This window comes from Triticum urartu, chromosome 2A (assembly GCF_056163025.1).
Source record: "Triticum urartu cultivar PI428250 chromosome 2A, HENAU_Tu73, whole genome shotgun sequence".
NCBI lineage: Eukaryota > Viridiplantae > Streptophyta > Magnoliopsida > Poales > Poaceae > Triticum > Triticum urartu.
In genome coordinates this window covers 449,297,501-449,320,548 of record NC_141874.1, presented here as the reverse complement: position 1 = coordinate 449,320,548, position 23,048 = coordinate 449,297,501, and positions in this window count along the sequence as shown.

The window sequence follows — 23,048 nt, the reverse complement described above, 5'->3', positions numbered from 1 at the left end:
AAAGAAAAAAGAAAAAGAAAAAAGAACATTAAAACGAAAAAGAAAAAGAAACAGTAAAAGAAAAGAAACAAAAAGGGGTAAAGGGGGAAATAGAAAAACCGGTTCAGGAACCTTCTAGAAGGTTCCCAAAACCAGAAAAACCGGCTGGGAACTACCTAGAAGATTTCCAAAACCGGATTCGCTTTAACGTTTGAACGGGCTGGCCCATCCTAACGCGCTCGTCAATCTGCCTGTGCGTCCGGTCGACTACTTGCCGCAAAGAGCGGCAAATAGGAAATTCCAGAGCGGAACCCGGCGGCGGCGCCCCGAACGAAGGCCGATAGAGACAGTTCCAACGATGGCTTGCGGATGGTGTGGCCCTGGCAGCAGGGACTAGGCGGCGGGAACGTCTGGATCCGGGCAAGGGCGTCGGGGACGGATTGATCTTGCCGGAGACGAGGCTGTGAGCGGCGGCAACCCCTGCACCAAAAGGCAGCAGCGACGGCAGGGGTTCAAAACCAGGAGCGCGAGGAGGAATGGAGGACCAGCTCGAGTAGTGAGATGGACCTGAGGAGGCGGGGAGAAGGTGAATGCAGGCACGGTGCTGCTCCGGTGTTCCGCGAGGTCGAGGCCGCAGAGCAACGGTGGCAGGGTAGCGAGGGCTCTGGATCGGGAGCTCCTCTCCCGATCTGGAGCTCGGGGGCGACGCAGTGTGCGGGGAGCAACGCGGTCGGGCCCGAGCGGGCCTCCTGCGGGCTTTGCAGGGCGGCAGCGGAGGGGAGCGGGCAGGGGCCACGTGGTAAGCAGGGAGAGGTGGAGGACGAGGCTGGCGGCGGCACTAGCCTACGGGGAGGCGACAAGTGGCGGCGGGGCAGCGGTAGGACGCAGATTTCAAGGTGGCGTCGCCGGATCCGAGGAAGGAGGGTTAGGGGTCAAGGTTTAGACTAGGAATGCCTAAATTTGGAAAGGAGGGTGCTTAAATAGGGTAGGGGGTCTAGGATTAGGGGAACTAGTCCGCTTTCAGATCATTTGATCTCGATCGGACATTCCGAAACGACTGGGTAGTGTGGGTGGGCTAAAGGGTTGTGAAGAGAGGCCTTGGGCTGAGATGAGAGGGAAGGTGTGCAGCCCGGCAATTGTTTTCGGATACCGGAAACATTCGACGATAGACCGGCTATAATGCCGCTATAGTTATCCGTTGGGACGTCAAACAGACTCCAAACACGACGAAACTTGGCAGGCGGCCTACCTACAACAAAACAACACCACATGCCAACTTTCAACCCATTCCGAGAACATTTTTCGGCCACTTATAAAATACTATTTCGGAGGTGCCGCGGGTGAGTGCAAGTGTGTCTGGGCTCAGAACGAACAACGGAAGGAACGAGGAGACCAGGACGGATGAAAGTTTCGAAAACATGCAGATGGAATGCGGATGATGACATGGCAAGATGCAACACACAAGCGAATGACAAGGCAACAACAACGAATAACTGGAAGACACCTGGCGCAACGGTCTCGGGGCGTCACAACACTCCACCACTATGAGAGGATCTCGTCCCGAGATCTAGGATGGCCCAGGGGAAAACGGAAAAGGAAGAGAAGAGGTAAAACTAATTGCTTCTTTGGCAAACGAGTGAGACCACAGAACCTTGAAAGGTTAAACAATTTCGATAAAAGAATACAACGGAGATGATCGAAATTGAAAACACTCGGTTAGAAAAGAGGAATAAGGAAGAACAAATTCGGACAGCACTCCGATAGAAACAAGATGTACAAGGAACAATAAAGATCAATTACGACAACACTCCGGTTGGGAAAGGAAGGCAGTAATATGAACTTGGCAAAAAAATGAAGGCACTTGGATGAGAGTCCGGTTAGAAGAGGAATGATAGACATAACACTCCGGTTAAACAAGATAGAGAAGGAATAAGAATGATATAAATGGGACAACACTCCGATTGTAAATGGAATGAATTGAGCATGAACTTGACAAGATGAGAGGATACTTGATGAGATCAACAACAAACTGCCTTCGGAACTATTGAAAGAATGTCACAAGAGGTAATAAAGATTTCAGACAGCACTCCGGTTGAGAAGGGAGGTAAAATTTGATAAGATGAGAGAGCTCGAATGAAAACACGACACTCCGGTTGAATGTATAAGCAAAGGAAAGAACATGATCTTCACAATACGAGATGATGAGTGAAGAGAGCATCATCACAATGCCTCCGGAAGAATTGAAAGAATGGAATGAAAAGAATGGAGAAGAAAACAACATGTTCTACCCCAAATGAATTTGAGAGAGCATCCTTAAAAAAAGAAAGATTGAACGGAGTTGTTGGGAAATCAACAATGAAAAGAACAAGCTTGTTGAGGGCTTATGGAAAACCTCTCAAAAACTTGAGGTGAAAACCTGCCACAAACGAAAACAATTGCTGGCTTGAGAGCGACGAAGAGATGAAAACATCTTTCATTGCGTGAATAGGAGGAAAACTTGGATTATTGATAAGAACCCCAATAGCAACATTCCTTACGAAAGGTTTTAGGTGAAATATAACCCAAGATAACTCCAATGAAGAGATTGATGGATTTAAGATACCTCATTCTTGACAACATGTGAATCATGAAACATGACCTCAAATTATGAAGAATGACATAGCACCACCTCAAATGATACGGTAGAAGAATTGCACTTCGGAATGCAAGATGAAGAAGGCTTGAACTCCTCAAACAAAACATGTGTTGGGCACCATGTTTATTTTAGAGTATATTTTGGCGGATCTTAGCTCCGAGATAAATCTTGAAGAACAATTGAGGAATTAAAAGAATCCTTGATGAACAACCATGTAGAGCCTCCTTGAAGAACTCCGGTAATAAAAGGATGATAAAAATAAAGAGAAGTTGAGAATATAAGGTGAAGCCTTGCAATGATTTAGACGAATCTTCTTGGCCTATATTCGGACATTGGAAAGATTCCGAGTGATTCGGGTATTTTTTGGAGTACCGGGAAGTTACGGGAATTCACCGGGAGAAGTAATGGGCCTTATTGGGCTTTAGTGGAGAGAGGGGAGAAGGGCCAAGAGGTGGCGCACACCTCCCCCGCTAGCCAAACCGAATTGGACAAGGGGTGGGGGCGCGGACCCCTTTCCTTCTCCCTCTCCCTCTCTTTCCTTCTCTCCTACTCCGAATAGGAAAGGGGAGGGGAATCCTACTTGGACTGGGGAGTCCTAGTAGGATTCCCCACACCTGGCGCGCCCCCTAGGGCCGGCCACCTCTTCCCTTCCCTCCTTTATATACATGGCCAGGGGGCACCCCATAGACACACAAGTTGATCATTGATCCCTTAGCCATGTGCAGTGCCCCCCTCCACCATAATCCACCTCGGTCATATCATTATAGTGCTTAGGCGAAGCCCTGCGATGGTAGCATCATCATCACCATCATCACACCGTCGTGTTGACAAAGCTCTCCCTCGACACTCAGCTGGATCGAGAGTTCATGGGACGTCACCGAGCCGAACGTGTGCAGATCGCGGAGGTGCCGTACTTTCGGTACTAGGATCGGTCGGATCGTGAAGACGTACGACTACATCAACCGCGTTGTCATAATGCTTCCGCTTACGGTCTACGAGGGTACATGGACAACACTCTTCCCCTCTCATTGCTATGCATCACCATGATAGATCTTTCATGTGTGTAGGAATTTTTTCAAAATTACTGCGTTCCCCAACAGTGGCATCCGAGCCAGGTCTATGCGTAGATGTCATATGCATGAGTAGAACACAAAGGAGTTGTGGGCGTGGGTATATAAATATTGCTTGTCGTCACAAGTTTATTCTTGATTCGGCGATATTGTTGGATGAAGCGGCACAGACCGACATTACGCGTACGCTTACGCGAGACTAGTTATACTGACGTGCTTCGCACACAGGTGACTGGTGGGCGTCAGTTTCTCCAACTTTAGTTCAATCGGATTCAATGAACAGGGTTCTTTCTGATGATCAAAAAGCAATCACTATACCACGTTGTGGTTTTTGATGCGTAGGTAAGAACGGTTCTTGCTCAGACCGTAGCAGCCACGTAAAACTTGCAACAACAAAGTAGATGACGTCTAACTTGTTTTTGTAGGGCTTGCTCTGATGTGATATGGTCAAGACATGATGATATATAAATCATTGTATGAGATGATTATGTTTTGTTAAAGTTATTGGCAACTGGCAGAAGCCGTATGGTTGTCTCTTTATTGCATAATATGCAAGCGCCATATAATTGCTTTACTTTATCGCTATGTGATAGCAATAGTTGCAAAAGAAATATTTGGCGAGACGACCATGTGATGACACGTTGATAGAGATCAAGATGATAGAGATCATGGTGTCATGCCGGTGATGATGGAGATCACGACGGTACTTTGGAGATGGAGATCAAAGGCACAAGATGATGATGGCCATATCATGTCACATATTTTGATTGCATGTGATGTTTATCTTTTATGCATCTTATTTTGCTTAGTAATGATGGTGGCATTATGAGATGATCCCTTACTAAAATTTCAAGGTATAAGTGTTCTCCTTGAGTATGCACCGTTGCGACAGTTCTTCGTGCTAAGACACCACGTGATGATTGGGTGTGATAAGATCTATGTTCACATACAACGGGTGCAAGCCGGTTTTGCACATGCAGATTACTCGGGTTAAACTTGACGAGCCTAGCATATGCAGATATGGCCTCGGAACACTGGAGACTGAAAGGTCGAATGTGAATCATATAGTAGATATGATCAACATAGAGATGTTCACCATTGAAGACTACTCCATCTCACGTGATGATCGGACATGGTTTAGTTGATATGGATCACATGATCACTTAGATGATTATATGGATGTCTATCTAACTGGGAGTTCTTAAGTAATATGATTAATTGAACTTTAATTTATCATGAACTTAGTCCTAATAGTATTTGCATATCTATGTTGTAGATCAATTGCTCGCGTATAGCTTCCCCGTTCTTTTTATGATATGTTCCGAGAGAAAACTATGTTGAAAGATGATAGTAGCAATGATGCGGATTGCATCCGTGATCTGAGGATTATCCTTGTTGCTGCACAGAAGAATTATGTCCTTGATGCACCGCTAGGTGACATAACTATTGCAGGAGCAAATGCAGACATTGTGAACGTTTGACAAAGCTCGGTATGATGACTACTTAATAGTTTAGTGCACCATGCTTTACGGCTTAGAACCAGGATTTCAAAAATGTTTTTGAACGCCACAGAGCATATAAGATGTTCTAAGAGTTGAATTTGGTATTTCATACTCATGCCCGTGTCGAGAGGTAGGAGACATCTAATAGTACTTTGCCTACAAGATGGAGGAGAATAGCTCAACCAGTGAGCATGTGCTCAAATTGTTTGGGTACTACAATTGCTTGAATCAAGTGCGAGTTAATCTTCCAGATAAGATAGTAATTGACAAAGTTCTCTAGTCACTATCACCAAGTTACTAGAACTTAATGATGAACTATAATATGCAAGGGATGACGAAAGTAATTCCCAAGCTCTTCGCGATGCTGAAATCGGCGAAGGTAGAAATCAAGAAATAGCATCAAGTGTTGATGGTTAACAAGACCACTAGATTCAAGAAAAGGGCAAAGGGAAAGAAAGAGGAACTTCAAAGAAGAATAGCAAGCAAGTTGCTGCTCCCATGAAGAAGCCCAAAGCTAGACCCAAGCCTGGAACTGAGTGCTTCTACTGCAAAGGAAATGCTCACTAGAAGTGGAACTGCCCTAGATACTTGGCGGATAAGAAAGATGGCAAAGTGAACAAAAGTATATTTGATATACATGTTATTGATGTGTACTTTACTAGTGTTTATAGCAACCCCTCAGTATTTGATATTGGTTCAGTTGCTAAGAGTAGTAACTTGAAACGGGAGTTGCAAAATAAACAGAGACTAGTTAAGGGTGAGGTGATGATGTGAGTTTGAAGTTATTCCAAGGTTGATAAGATCACCATCGCACACTCCCTTTACCTTCGTGGTTAGTGTTGAACCTAAAATAAATGTTATTTGGTGTTTGCGTTGAGCATAATATGATTGGATCATGTTTATTACAATATGTTATTCATTTAAGACAAATAATAATTGTTATTATGTTTGCATGAATAAAACCTTCTGAGGTCATACACCCAAGGTGAATGGTTTATTGAATCTCGATCGTAGTAATACACATATTCATAATATTGAAGCCAAAAGATGCAAAGTTAATAATGATAGTGCAACTTATATGTGGCACTGCCGTTTAGGTCATATTAGTGTAAAGCGCATGAAGAAACTCCATGCTGATGGGCTTTTGGAATCACTTGATTATGAATCATTTGATGCTTGCGAACCATGCCTCATGGGAAAGATGACTAAAACTCCGTTCTTCGGAACAATGGAGCAAGGAACTGACTTGTTGGAAAAATACATATTAATGTATGCAATCCGATGAGTGTTGAGGCTCGCCGCGGGTATCGTTATTTTTGACCATCATAGATGATTTGAGCAGGTATGGGTATATCAACTTGATGAAACATAAGTCTGAAACATTTGAAAAGTTCAAAGAATTTTGGAGTGAAATGAAAAATCATCGTAACAAGAAAATAAAGTTTGTGCGATCTGATCGTGGAGGAGAATATTTGAGTTACGAGTTTGGTCTTCATTTGAAACAATGCGAAATAGTTTCGCAACTCACGCCACATGGAACACCACAGCATAATGGTGTGTCCGAACATGATAACTGTACTTTATTAGATATGGTGCGATCTATGATGTCTCTTATCGATTTATCACTGCCGCTTTAGGGTTATGCATTAGAGACAGTTGCATTCATGTTAAATAGGGCACCATCTAAATCCGTTGAGACGACACCATATGAACTATGGTTTAGCAAGAAACCTAAGCTGTCATTTCTTAAAGTTTGGGGCTATGATGCTTATGTGAAAAAGTTTCAACCTGATAAGCTCGAACCCAAATCGGAAAATGTGTCTTCATAGGATACCCAAAGGAAACTGTTGGGTACACCTTCTATCACAAATACGACGGCAAGATATTCGTTGCTAAGAATGGATCCTTTATAGAGAAGAAGTTTCTCTCGAAAGAAGTAAGTGGGAGGAATGTACAACTTGATAAGGTAATTGTACCTTCTCCTGAATTGGAAAGTAGTTAATCACAGAAATCAGTTCTAGTGATTCTTACACCAATTAGTGAGGAAGTTAATGATGATGATCATGAAACTTTAGATCAAGTTACTACCGAGCCTCGTAGGTCAACCTGAATATGTTCCGCACCAGGTTGGTACGGTAATCCTGTTCTGGAGGTCATGTTACTTGACCATGACGAACCTATGAACTATGAGGAAGCTATGATGAGCCTAGATTCCGCGAAATGGCTTGAAGCCGCGAAATCTGAGATGGGATCCATGTATTAGGACAAAGTATGGTCTTTGATTGGCTTGCCCGATGATCGTGAGCCATTGAATAAATGGATTTTCAAGACGAAGACGGACGCTGATAGTAGTGTTACTATCTACAAAGCTCGAATTGTCACAAAAGATTCTTGACAAGTTCAAGATGTTGACTACGATGAGATTTTCTCACTCGTAGCTATGCTTAAGTCTGTCCGAATCATGTTAGCAATTGCCAAATTTTATGAAATCTGGCAAATGGATGTCAAAACTGCATTCCTTAATGGATTTCTTAAAGAAGAGTTGTATATGATGCAACAAGAAGGTTTTGTCAATCCTAAAGGTGCTAACAAAGTGTGCAAGCTCCAGCGATCCATCTATGGACTAGTGCAAGCATCTTGGAGTTGGAATATATGCTTTGATAAAGTCATCAAAGCATATGGTTTTATACAGACTTGTGGTGAATCTTTTATTTACAAGAAAGTGAGTGGGAGCACTACAGCCTTTCTGATAAGTATATGTGAATGACATATTGTTGCTCGGAAATGATGTAGATTTTTTCTGGAAAGCATAAAGGGGTGTTTGAAAGGAGTTTTTCAAAGAAAGACCTCGCTGAAGCTACTTACATATTGAGCATCAAGATCTATAGAGATAGATCAAGACACTTGATATATTTTTCAATGAGTACATACCTTCACAAGATTTTGAAGTAATTCAGAATGGAACAGTCAAAGAAGGAGTTCTTGCCTATGTTGCAAAGGTGTGAAGTTGAGTAAAGACTCAAAACCCGACCATGGCAGAAAATAGAAAGAGAATGAAAACTCATTCCCTATGCCTCAGCCATAGGTTTTATAAAGTTTGCTATGTTGTGTACTAGATCTATTCTATACCTCACCAAGAGTTTGGCAAGAGGGTACAATAGTGATCCAGGAGTGGATAACTGGACATCGGTCAAAATTATCCTCGGTGGAATAAGGATATGTTTCTCGTTTATGGAGGTGAAAAAAAGTTCATCATAAAGAGTTACATCGATGCAAGTTTTGACACCGATCTGGATGACTCTGAGTCTCAATCTGGATACATATTAGAAGTGGGAGCAATTAGCTAGAGTAGCACCATGGAGAGCATTGTAGACATAGAAAAATTTGCAAAATACATATGGCTTTGCATGTGGCAGACCCATTGACTAAATTTCTCTCACAAGCAAAACATGATCACTCTTTGGGTGTTAATCACATAGCGATGTGAACTAGATTATTGACTCTAGTGCAAGTGGGAGATTGAAGGAAATATGCCCTAGAGGCAATAATAAAGTTGTTATTTATATTTCCTTATATCATGATAAATGTTTATTATTCATGCTAGAATTGTATTAGCCAGAAACTTGATACATGTGTGAATACATAGACAAACAGAGTGTCACTAGTATGCCTCTACTTGACTAGCTCATTAATCAAAGATGGTTAAGTTTCCTAGCCATGGACAATAGTTGTCATTTGATGAACGGGATCACATCATTAGAGAATGATGTGATTGATTTGACCCATCCGTTAGCTTAGCACCATGATCATTTAGTTTATTGCTATTGCTTTCTCCATAACTTATACATGTTCCTATGACTATGCGATTATGCAACTCCCGAATACTAGAGGAACACTTAGTGTGCTATCAAACGTCACAACGTAACTGGGTGATTACAAAGATGCTCTATAGGTGTCTCCGATGGTGTTTGTTGAGTTGGCATAGATCGAGATTAGGATTTGTCACTCCGATTGTCATTGAGGTATCTCAGGGCCCTCTCGGTAATGCACATCACTATAAGCCTCGCAAGCAATGTGACTAATGAGTTAGTTACGGGATGTTGCATTACAGAACGAGTAAAGAGACTTGCCGGTAACGAGATTGAACTGGGTATTGAGATACCGACAATCGAATCTCGGGCAAGTAACATACCGATGACAAAGGGAACAACGTATGTTGTTATGAGGTTTGACTGATAAAGATCTTCGTAGAATATGTAGGAGCCAATATGAACATCCAGGTTCCGCTATTGGTTATTGACCAGAGATGAGTCTCGGTCATGTCTACATAGTTCTCGAACCCGTAGGATCCGCACGCTTAACGTTCGATGACGATTGGTATTATGAGTTATGTGATTTGATGTACCGAAGGTTGTTCGGAGTCCCGTTTGAGATCACGGACATGAAGAGGAGTCTCGAAATGGTCGAGATGTGAAGATCGATATATTGGAAGGATATATTCGGATATCAGAAAGGTTACGAGTGATTATTTTTAGGAGTACTCGGAGTTCCGGGAATTCACCGAGAGAAGTAATGGGCCTTATTGGGCTTTAGTGGAGAGAGGGGAGAAGGGCCAAGAGGTGGCGCACGCCTCCCCCTGCCCAAACCGAATTGGACAAGTGGTGGGGGCGCGGCCCTCTTTCATTCTCCCTCTCCCTCTCTTTCCTTCTCTCCTACTCCGAATAGGAAAGGGGAGGGGAATCCTACTTGGACTGGGGAGTCCTAGTAGGATTCCCCACACCTGGCGCACCAACTAGGGCCGGCCACCTCTTCCCTCCCCTCCTTTATATACGTGGCCAGAGGGCACCACATAGACACACAAGTTGATCATTGATCCCTTAGCCGTGTGTGGTGCCCCCCTCCACCATAATCCACCTCAGTCATATCATCGTAGTGCTTAGGCGAAGCCCTGCGACGGTAGCATCATCATCACCATCATCATGCCGTCGTGCTGACGAAGCTCTCTGTCGGTGTCAAAACCGGTAGATCTCGGGTAGGGGGTCCCGAACTGTGCGTCTAAGCGGATGGTAACAGGAGGCAGGGGACATGATGTTTTACCCAGGTTCAGGCCCTCTTGATGGAGGTAAAACCCTACGTCCTGCTTGATTAATATTAATGATATGGGTAGTACAAGAGTAGATCTACCACGAGACCAAGGAGGCTAAACCCTAGAAGCTAGCCTATGGTATGATTGTCTATTTGTCCTACGGACTAAAACCCTCTGGTTTATATAGACACCGGAGAGGGCTAGGGTTACACAGAGTCGGTTATAATGGTAGGAGATCTACATATCCGTATCGCCAAGCTTGCCTTCCACGCCAAGGAAAGTCCCTTCCGGGCAGAGGATGAAGTCTTCAATCTTGTATCTTCATAGTCCAATAGTCCGGCCAAAGGATATAGTCCGGCTATCCGGACACCCCCTAATCCAGGACTCCCTCAGTAGCCCCTGAACCAGGCTTCAATGACGACGATTCCGGCACACAGATTGTCTTCTGCATTGCAAGGCGGGTTCCTCCTCCAAGTACTTCATAGAAGATTTTGAAAACAAAGGTAGTGTCCGGCTCTGCAAAGTAAGTTTCCACATATTGCCATAGAGAGAATAATATTTACACAAATCTAATCTGCTGACGTATTCCGTGACATCACACCATGACCAAGTCTTTATTCGAATCATTTTATTGTCCCACCTCAGCATGTTTAGCGAGGCAGTTTCCTTGGCACATCTTGTCAAAGCAGAGACCGTGTCCCCTTATTTCGGGATTCCCATCAATACAGGCGTGGGTAACCCAACCGTACCCGTTGGTATGTTTTCTCGATCAAAGGCGAGTCCCAAATGGCCACGGGGAGGGCCCTTGGTATTCAACCTCTTATAAAGAGACCAAGGCCTTACTCCTTTCTTTCAATCTCAAACGAGTTCGCCCTTCGCCTCGAGTTCCAACACCCAAGGCTCCAGGTTTCAGGCGCTTCGGACCTTCGACAATGTCCGGTTCTGACCTTCGAGGCCGATGGATGCCCTCCTCCGTCACGGAGGAGGACGCGCTGAAGTTGAGAGAGGCCAGGTTCTTGACCGGCGAAATCTCGCATAGGCTGCCTACTCAAGGGCAGGTCATTCCCACTCCCAAGCCTGGTGAGAGTGTGGTGTTCATGTCTCACTTCCTTCGAGGGCTAGGCTTCCCGACGGATCCCTTCGTGAGGGGGCTCATGTTTTATTATGGGCAGGAATTTGACGACTTAGCTTCGGAGTCCATCCTCCATATTTCCTCATTCATCATCGTGTGTGAAGCCTTCCTCCAAATTACTCCTCACTTCGGACTATGGCTCAAGACCTTCAAAGTAGAGCCGAAGATGACCGAGGGACGGCACGCGGAGTGCGGAGGTGCTTTTATAAGCAAGATTGCTGGGGCTCCATGGCCCGAGGGCTCTTTTCAAGGGGAGTCCAGCTTATGGCAACGAGAGTGGTTTATGTCACAGCTCCCAGGAGCACCAAGTGGGTGGCGCTGCCTGCTTTCCGCTCGGGTCCCCCGCCACGACTGGCGTCATGGGTCAATAAGGGGCTAGACTGGGGGTCGGCAAAGGACGTGCCCCAATTGCAGGGCCGCATCCGAGATCTCATAGAAAGAGACATCAGTCTGGTCGTGGTGACGCAGGTTATGTTAATTCGCTGAGTTCTGCCCTGCAAACGTCGCCCCCTCCGCCTGTGGGAGTTCAACCCGAAGGGACCACGAGTTCTCCAACATTTTCTTGGCATGACACCCGTGGAGATGTACAAATTGTTCTTCGGTCCACAAGTAGTGTGTCCGGATTCTATGGAGGACGCAGGTCTAAGCTGCAATCGTCCGGATACTCAAGTAAGTAGCCTTGTGCCCGGACTCGCTATCCGTATATTTATCATAAAATTGCCCCCAAAAGAGCTGTCCTTTAAACAGGAGTGGATAGCGGAAGAAAAGCTAATCAGGTGTCCGGTCCCCCTCCCCGAGACCACGCCGGGTCCCGTGCTAGTCAGCATGTTGGAGGTTGTACCTTCAAAGGAAAGCGAGGGAGGGGGCAAGGAAGCTACAGCCTCCTCGAAGGAGGTTGTACGGAAGGGAGGAATCGAAAATTCCTCTCCTTAGGGGAAGAAGAGGACCGCCTCTGAAGACCCGGAGACCATGGCCTCAAAGCGGGGGAAGAAATCTTCGCCAGAGGGTCCTGTGTTGGGGGATACTTCGGCCGAATTATTCCCTCAAGGGGATCAGCCCTCCACCGAGCCGTAAGTAGAGAGGAGTTTTCTTTTTAAGAAACAAGAGAAATCCTTGCTTTATATCTGAGAAAAGTAATCGAAAATTTACCTTTTAGCTCGGACCTTAGCCCTTCTCAGCAGAGCTCGTCTTCGGGGGATCTTCTTCCGGAGATGATGGAGAGTGGAATGCCTCCCCCTGCCGTACCGCCTTGCGAGGTGGGAGACCCTGAGGTATCGTCGCGGAGGGTTTCTTCGAATCCGGCACGGCCGGAAGGTAGTCATATGGCCCCCCAAAGCCCTCCACGTCCAGCCTTCGGAAAGGGCCATTGGACAAGTCCGACGCCGTCTGGTGCGCGGTTGGAGGAGCTGAAGGATCTGCTAGGGCGAGCATCTGTCTCAGAGGAGCACCGTGCATTGATGGGTACGGTGATTGAGAGGATTTCATCCGCGGAGAGCGGATTGCACGAGGCCGTCAGGAGTTTACTGACAGGTTTTGAGGTACGCGAAATAATGTACCCTTTCTGGACAGTTGCGCATAAATAAGATGCGCCCTGTGTAGATAGTAGCCCCCGAGACTCTGCGCATTGTCAAAAGTGACGGCGCGCAGAGGATCATAATCCCAGGTCTAATATGCCGCCTTCATACGTAGGTGGCGAAGTGTCCGGTGGCAAGCCGGACTAATGAATTTGCCGAGCTAAAGCGGCAACTTGACGTGGCAGATGTCGACATCGCGCTTGTCAACAAGCAGCTTGACGAGGCACAAGGTATGTAATTCCTCCGGCGGCGCCTGGTAAGAGGAGCTTTATGCCAGTATCTTACAATGTGTGCGCTTGATGCAGGTGGTGCTGCTGCCATGGAGAATCTTCGGGCGGAACTTGCCCGAGCCAAGGAGCAAGCCAGGAAAAGTGATGCGGCTGCTGGAAAGGCAATTGAAGAGCTGAAAGCCGAACAGGCTGCTCACTGCCGAAGCAAGAAGGAAATGGCCGAGATGTCCGTGAAGCTGAAGAACACTGCTGACCATTGCAAGCTTCTTGAAAAAGAAGATCGGGCGGAACAGACGGACCTGGAGAAGGCCGTTTCCGATGCCAAGGATGCTCGCTCTGCAATGAGAGCTATGAAGGAGGAGCTGCGTCAGGCCGGAGAGATCGCGGCTGGAAAGCCCTTTATGCCGGAGAGCTTCTTTAGACCGGATGTGGAGTACGGCGGACACCTATCTGGATTTGGCAGCGAGTGCCGCAGATGCGGCCGAACACTTCTGAGATCAAGAAGATCGCAGAGTGGAAAAGCTCTTTGGTCGCAGTTCCACAATCCGGAGCGTCCACTGTCATTAGCCGATTGTTTGGCCGAATGGGCCGAGCTAAATAGGTTGTCCGGACTCGCCATGAAGTATGTCATGAGTCATCTGTGGCCAGAGAGGCCAGAGCCGAAAAGTTATTTCAACTTGGTGCAGCAGTTCCTTGGTGCGGCGCCGCATATCAATGCGATGAAGAGGTCAGCGTGCATAGAGGGTGCGTGGATGGCTCTTGCCCGTGTGAAGACATACTGGGCGGAAATGGAGGCCACCACTGTTGCATCCCCAGACTCGGATGGAAGCCGAGTACCTGCCGAGCACTATATTCAGGAAGTTCTGCAAGGCGCTCGTTTAATAGAGACGCAGTGCTCGAAGGATACTATATTCGAATAGCATATATCATTGTAAAACAATATTTTGATAAATTGTAGAAGCTTTTTATACTTGTGCCTGCAAGTATTATAATACCTCCTGTGCGGCCGTTTAACATATGTATATATAATCTGAAAGATGGCAGTCGTCGGCTTCAGCCCCCACGCACATAATGCGGGGGTGTTCGTAGAAGGCGCATTTTCACACTTGATCCAACGTCTTGGTCCTACAAAGGAGGTGATAGCGCAGCGAACTAGCCAATCGGACTATGACGCTTTATCACTTTCACTTAGCCATAGGAGTTTGGCAGTGAGGCTACTTATATAGCCCATGGTGGCGCCTGCGCTCGCCCGAACTCGAGGCGCGTATGTGCCTGGCCAGAAAGCGGCCCTTCGTTAATGCGGAGGATCCTAAAGATTCCGGTAAGTCACCGAGTGGTTGACCAGTCTCACGCTAAATCATGACAATCAGTTTTCGTCTTTCTCTACTGAGGTGCTCGCCTGGCCAAACCGGGGCACAATCGCAGTAGTTCTCCTGGTGCTGCCTTAGCCGATAGAGCGGAACGTAAGGTAGCAAAACACAGGAGCCGGGCAAACCCAACATTTGACCAAAGACATGATTCGGAGCTGATGCATATAAGGCCAAACTCGCGACGCCGAACACTCCCTAAGGTATTCGGTCTTTATGAGGACGGGCGGGATAACGCCCTTGGTAATAAGCCCCTAGTGTCCAGGTATGCGCAAAACTCTGATGTGGCCACATGCCAAAACGCCAGCCTCCTCCTTGGTTATACTAAGAAACCAGGGGATGTGTATCAACAAGAGATAGTAAAAAAGGTTTATGCAGGGTCTTAATCTAAAAAGAATCCTTGGAACGGGTCCCTGCTGCATGTCTGCGCCTGTGTCTCCGTTGTGCCGTATCCTGGACGGGCGTAGCACGGTGTTCATCTGTAAAAGAGAGGAACTTAGTTTAGGAAAGATCGTGCCGAACATGAGTTATACTAAATAAACGAAGTATAAATCGAAATGGGTAAAATTGAGCTTTATTGTCTCTTGTTTTTACATGCGCGGAGCCCCTAGTACAGGGGCATACGGCTATTAAGCCTTTATCAATTGTATGTTTATGCCGGACTCGTCTAGCCATGTCCGTGGTCTTGACGACCTGTTTAGGTGCTTTGGCTGGTGAAGCCGCTTTATTGTGGGGCTGTCAAGGCAGCCGCACTATCTTCCGCGCGGGAGGAATACTCAATGTTTTCCCTTTAATGAGATAATTCCTCATGGACCGGGCATCTTAAGCGTAAGAGATGCATAATGCGATATTGCGTTAAAGCAGGCGAAAGCTTCGTGTCCCAGCAGTTCTTGATAGCTACTTGAGAATGGGGCGATGTGGAAAGTTAGCTGTTCGCGACGGAAGTTATCGGGGGAGCCGAACATAACTTCTATCCGGAGAGAACCCATGCAACGGGCATCCAGGCCTGGCGTTACCCCTTGAAAGGAGGTTTTGCTATGGCGAATTTTTGTTGGGTCTATCCCCATGTCGCGGATTGTGTCCTGGTATAACAACTTTAGACCACCATCACCGTCCATCAGGACATTTGTAAAGTGGAGTCCGCCGATTATTGGATCTAATACCAAGGTAGTCTAGCCTGTGTTCCGGATACTTCTAGAGTAATCCTGATGGTCGAAGGTGATCGGTTTTAACAACCATTGGCAAGACTCCTTTGGGATAGGCCGTATGGCGCGTATCTCTGTTGGCGCCATTCTGTTCGTCACGTGAAGTAAGTTTACTATTTTGACTTCTTGTGGGAAATCCTTTTGTTTCCCGGTGCTCTACTTCTGGGGTTCGTCGTCGTCCTCACTTGGTGTGTCGAGCCCCTTGTGTTCGGCATTGAGTTTTCCGGATTGCTTGAAAACCCAACAATCTCTGTGGGTATGGTTCGCAGGCTTCCCGGGAGTACTGTGTATTTGACATATCTTGTCCAAGATTTTGTTTAAGTTGGATAGCTCGTCCCTGTTATCCTTGAGGGGCGGCTTTCTCTGATTCTGCCGCGAGCTTTTGAATCCGGCGTTGACCGCCGTGCTCTTTGGGTTGTTTCCCTTATTCCGGCGTTGGTCCTTGCTGCGTCGGGGTTTTCCGTTTCCATCCCTAACTTCGGATGTACTTGGGTCGCTGGTGCTACATCTTGCGAACCAGCTATCCTCTCCTGCGCAAAAGCGGGTCATGAGGCTTGTTAATGCAGCCATTGTTCTTGGCTTTTCTTGGCCGAGGTGTCTGGCAAGCCATTCGTCTCGAACGTTATGCTTAAAAGCTGCTAGGGCTTCGGCGTCCGGACAGTCGACTATCTGATTCTTTTTAGTGAGAAATTTGTTCCAGAATTTCCGGGCTGACTCTCTGGGCTGTTGAGTTATGTGACTGAGATCGTCCACATCCGGAGGGCGGACATAGGTCCCTTGAAAATTTGCCCGGAAAGCATCCTCAAGCTCTTCCCAACTTCCAATGGTGTTTTCGGGAAGGCTTTTGAGCCAATGCCGGGCTGGCCCTTTAAGCTTGAGGGGTAAGTATTTTATGGTGTGGAGGTCATCTCCTCTGGCCATGTGTATGTGGAGGATATAATCCTCGATCCAGACCCCAGGGTTTGTTGTTCCGTCGTACGCCTCTATGTTTACAGGCTTGAATCCCGCTGGAAATTCATGGTCCAGCACCTCATCGGTGAAACATAGGGGGTGTGTGGCACCCCTGTATTTGGGTGTGCCGTGATGTTCAGATATTTGTTGTGTTGTATTGCTTACTGGAGCTTGCTTACTTGGCCCGTAGATAGATCTGGCTGGGCCATCTTTTTGATGCGGATCCTTTGGTGGATCATGTGCCGGCTTGTGTGCGGCGCCGCTTGCCCCTCCATGCTGGCCATGTGGTCGTCTATCCGACCCGGTGGTTTTCCTATTTTTTTACTGTGGGGGCTCTAAGGCCTCCTTGTCAAATTCAGGCAGTAGCTTTCGCTTTGGATAGCTTTTTGTGCGGCGACTGCCGCCATATTTGTCTGCGGTGTTGCGTACTTTGCTCCATCTGATTCTGAGTGCATCTTCCGCAGTTTTGAGCTTCCGCTTCTGCTTTTTCAGGCTACGCACAGTGGCGACGAGCCTTTTGTGGAGGTTCTTCTGCTCCATGAGCCTATCCGGCATAAGGTCGTTCGGACTATTGTTTTCGCCGGGGATGGGGTGTTCGGTTTGTTTATCCAAGTTGCCCTGTTCGGACGGTTGCTCGAAGGCATGTTCGTCGTCCGCCGGCTCGTCCTGCTCTATGGCTGGGTCTGTATGGCTGCTGTCTATGTCGAGGCGGGGCTTTGAGCGGTGCTTACGTTGCCACTTTGATTGCTTTTCCATTGAACGATCCCTTGTTGCATCCCTGTGTTCCTCGTCGTCGCTTCGTTTGGGTGTGTCCACCATGTATACATCATGAGATGAGGTGGCTGTCCAGTGCCTTGTAGGCGTTGGTTCATGTTCATCTCCTACATCGTCGTCCATACCGTCGATGTCTTCGGAGTCGAAGTTGAGCACATCATTTAAATTATCGACAGTGTCTACGAAGTGGGTGGTGGGTGGGCATCGAATTTCTTCGTCGTCCACATCCCAATCCTGCTGGTCATAATCCGGCCAGGACTCTCCTGACCAAGAGAGAGACCTGAGTGAATTCCATGATCGGCGCCCAATCGGATTTTATCGGTAGGGGCGCGGAGGGCACGGAGTCCTGAGGGGAGTCCGGCATCTTGGAGTCACGAGCTTCGCGGAGGACAAGGCTGGTCTTCGGCTTGATCGCCATAGAGATTGCATCCCCCGAGGCGGTGTCTAACCACCCATCCTCGATTGGTGTGGTCGGCTCCGAGCCAAGGGTCGGAGCGGACATAGGTGCGGCCTCCAGGGCACTGTTCGGCGGCAGAGCTAGATCATGCCCACCGGGACAACATGGCGCGCTCGGCTGCGGCTCAGATCCGTCGAAGATCGAGTCTCCGCGGTCGTCTGCTGTGTAGTTTAAACTTCCAAATCTGACCTGACGGCCAGGGGCGTAGCTTTCGATCTGCTCCAGATGGCCAGGCAAATTGGCCCGCAGTGCAGAGCCGCCAAATACGAAGATCTGTCCGGGGAGAAAAGTCTCACCCTAGATCGCATCGTCGTTGATGATCGGAGGAGCCATCGGGCCTAAAAGTGACGACACAGAGGAACTCTCAATGAAAGCACCAATGTCGGTGTCAAAACCGGCGGATCTCGGGTAGGGGGTCCCGAACTGTGCGTCTAGGCGGATGGTAACAGGAGGCAGGGGACACGATGTTTTACCCAGGTTCGGGCCGTCTTGATGGAGGTAAAACCCTACATCCTGCTTGATTAATATTGATGATATGGGTAGTACAAGAGTAGATGTACCACGAGATCAAGGAGGCTAAACCCTAGAAGCTAGCCTATGGTATGATTGTCTGTTCGTCCTACGGACTAAAACCCTCCGGTTTATATAGACACTGGAGAGAGGGCTAGGGTTACACAGAGTCGGTTACAATGGTAGGAGATCTACATATCCATATCGCCAGGCTTGCCTTCCACGCCAAGGAAAGTCCCTTCCGGGCACGGGACGAAGTCTTCAATCTTGTATCTTCATAGTCCAACAGTCCGGCCAAAGGATATAGTCCGGCTATCCGGACACCCCCCTAATCCAGGACTCCCTCACTCTCCCTCGACACTCAGCTGGATCGAGAGTTCGTGGGACGTCACCGAGCCAAACGTGTGTAGATCGCGGAGGTGCCGTACTTTTGGTACTAGGATCGGTCAGATCGTGAAGACGTACGACTACATCAACCGCGTTGTCAGAACGCTTCCGCTTATGGTCTACGAGGGTACGTGGACAACACTCTTCCCCTCTCGTTGCTATGCATCACCATGATAGATCTTGCGTGTGCATAGGAATTTTTTTGAAATTACTGCGTTCCCCAACATTGTTTTCATAGTTTCATTTTCTCTTTCTTGAGTCATAGGAAACACCATACTGTTAAAGGGGGTCGAGGCAAAACTAAGGAAAACTTTCCAAGTGATGCTCATCTCAAGATCCTACACCTACCCTATCCTTTCGAGTGAAGCCATTGGAAATCTCATTCAGTTCAGTCAATTTCTTAAGTGACAGAGACGAAGATCTTCTGGTCTCTGAGGAATTTGTTCTGACTGAGGAGTTAGGAATTCGCCAGTGCAGATTGCCTACAAGTGAGGAACATGATAGCCCTGAGGAATTTGATAATCAAATATCTGACCGTTACTATGCTACGCGCCAGCTGTCCCAAAATATCTACCCACCTAACGGTCATATCATTGAAGGGCATTTATGTCTTATCATGTCAGGCTGCTCCCTGGGCTATAAATAGCCTCCCCCCTACAACCACTAGCTGGTTGACTACTCCGAGAGAAACTGACACTTGTCATTGAGAGCATCCCATCCTCCGAGGACTTTGAGAGAAAATCATCAAGTGAGGAAAACCCAAACCCAAACACCTACAAACCCAAAGTGATTGAGCATCACTAAAGAGATTGTTCCTATGTGGAACCGACACTTTTTACCTTTGAGGACTGTGCATCCTCCACACGGTTAGGCGTCATGGTCTAGAGAATCCAAGAGGAAATTGTGGATCACCGAGTGACCGAGTCTGTGAAGGTTTGGAAGTCACCTAAAGACTTACCACGAGTGATTGGGCGAGGTCTGTGTGACCTTAGCTCAAGGAGAATACGGTGAGTACTGTGTGCCCTCAGGTTTAAATACCTAGCCGCTCCAACCAAACGTACGACTGTCACAACAGTTGGAACTGGTCTACCAAATCATCGTCTTCACCAAGCTACTGGTTCTATTTCCTCAACCCTTTCATTTCCTCATTCATGTGTTGATGAACTTGATCGTTATTGTTTGAAGACTTTGACTGAAGACTTTCTCAATTTCCTCAATCCTAATTCTTCAGTCACTTTGTCTTCAGCCTGCTTGTCCTATTTATACACTTCTTGTACTCTGTGCTTGTTTTCATTTCATCATGATGACTGTGTTACTACTCTGTTATGCTTGCATCTGAGTACTTATTCCACTTCTAGTTGTTCGTGACTTAGGAATTTCCTCACACAGAAATTCCTCGGTGACGAATTTGTAAAAATCGCCTATTCACCCCCTATAGCCGATATAATGCACTTTCGTTTTAAATTTGAATTTGAACCAGTTTCGAATAAACGAGAGTTTAACAACAGAAATCATGGTGACGTGGCCTCATTAGGAGAGGTTTACTGTAGCTTAATTATCCAGGCGTTACATTGTGGTTATGAAGAGGATAGCTTTCCATGATATCAGAGAAGTAAAACATAAAAATAGGTGTTGTTAACATAAAGTTAGAATATATTACTATATATTATAAATGGCGAGTGTAGAATAATGATGGATCAGTGTGCGGAACTATCCTAGGTAATTGCTAACAAGATCGGTAATCATCATTGCAATTTTATATGATGGAGAGGCATAAGCTAACATACTTTTTCTACTTGGATGATATGCACATATGATTGGAACTCTAGCAAGCATCCACAACTACTAAATATCATTAAGGTAAAACCCAACCATAGCATTAAAGTATCAAGTCCCCTTTATCCCATACGCAACAACCCCCTTACTCGGGTTTAAACTTCTATCACTCTAGCAACCCACTATAAGTGAATTATGAAAGTATTGCAACACCCTACAACGGGAATACTTCATGTGTGCGCGGCACGGAAGGCACCATAGGACAGCACCAAAAAAACATACGACTCAAACCAATCTAGATCATCAATCAACCCAGAAGACAAAAGATATCTACTCAAAACATCATAGGATGGCAACAAATCATTGGATCATAATATGTGGCATAAAGCACCATGTTCAACTAGGGGATTACAGCGGAGTGTGGGAGAGTGGACCGCTTAAAAGAGATGAGGAAGGTGATGAAGATGGTGATGTTTGATGAAGACGATCACCGCGGCGATGGTTCCCCCGGTGGCACCCCGGCGCCACCGAGAGAGAGGGGGAGAGAATCTTCCCCTTGTGCTTCCTCCTCCATGGCCTCCCCAATAGATTAGGAGAGGTTCTCCCTATGGTCCTTGGCCTCCATGGTGATGATGGCCCCGCCGGTTTCCTCCTCCATAGCCTCCGGTGATGATGGCCCCCTCCGGCAGGGTGCCGAAGAGGGCCTAGATTGACATTTCGTGGCTACAGAGGCTTGCGGCGGCGGAACTTCCGATCTAGGGTTCTTTTTGGAGGTTTCTATATTTCTAAGAATTTTTGGCGTTGGAAATAAGCTAGGGAGGTGCCCAAGGGGCCCAAGCGTGCCTAGGAGGCTTGTGGCTTCCTCATGAAACTTCTGGTCCAGCTCTTGTGCTTCGGGGCTCTCTTTTGGTCCATAAAAAATCACCGTAAATTTTTAGCCCATTCCGAGAACTTTAATTTCTGCACAAAAAACGACACCATGGTAGTTCTGCTAAAAACAACGCCAGTCCGGGTTAGTTCTAATCAAATCATATTAAAACCATATAAAATTGTCGTAAACATGGCATGTGATACATCTCCATCGTATCTACTTTTCCTAACGCGTTTCCTCTTGTTTTGGACTATAATTTGCATGATTTGAATGAAACTAACCCGGACTGACGTTGTTTTCAGCAGAACTACCATGGTGTTGTTTTTGTGCAGAAATAAAAGTTCTCGGATTGGAACCAAACTTTGCGAGGATTTTTATACAATAAAAGAGGATTTCTGGAGCCAAGAACCACTGGAGGGGGGCACCTAGGTGGGCATAGCCCACCAGGGCGCGCCACCCCCTCCAGGCATGCCCAGGTGCGTTGTCCCCACCTGGTGGCCCCGCAGACCCTGAAACCAATGCTGTAAAATCCTATTTTCCAGAAAAAAATCAGGAAGGAAGAATTATCGCATTTCGCTATACGGAGCTGCAGTCACCTCCCGTTCTTCATCGGGAGGCCAGATCTGGAGTCCTTTTGGGGCTCCGGAGAGGGGAACCTTCGGTCTTCATCGTCACCAACCCTCCTCCATCGCCAATTCCATGATGCTCTCCACAGGGAGTGAGTAATTCCTTCGTAGGCTCGCTGGTCAGTGAGGAATTGGATGAGATTCATCATGTAATCGAGTTACTTTTGCTAGGGATTGATCCCTAGTATCCACTTGTTCTGAGATTGATGTTTCTATGACTTCCTATGTTTAATGCTTGACACTTTGGGCCCGGGTGACATGATTTCAGATCTGAACCATTTATGTTATCACCATTATATCTATGTTCTAGATCCGATCTTGCAAGTTATAGTCACCTACTGTGTGTTATGATCCGGCAACCCCGGAGTGACAATAGTCAGGACACTTCCCAGTGATGACCGTAGTTTGAGGAGTTCATGTATTCACCATGTGTCAATGCTTTGTTCCGGTTCTCTATTAAAAGGAGGCCTTAATATCCCTTAGTTTACAATAGGACCCCGCTGCCACGGGAGAGTAGGACAAAAGATGCGATGCCATAAGCATGTATGACTATTTACGGAATACATGCCTACATTATATTTATGAACTGGAGCTAGTGACATATCGCCCTAGGTTATGACTTTTATATGATGAATATCAGCTGACAAATCACCAATCGAATGCCTACGATTTTCCTACATATTCATCTTTCTAAGTTACTACTGTTGCTGTCATTATAGTCACTGCTACAAAACTATTGCCATCGCTGTTACCGTTACTGTTGTTGGTACCACTACTATCAAATCTATCATATTACTATGCTACTGATCACTTTGCTGTAGATAATTAATCTCCAGTGTGACTGAATTGACAACTCAGTTGCTAATACTTGCAAATATTCCTTGGCTCTCCCCTTGTGTCGAATCTATAAATTTGG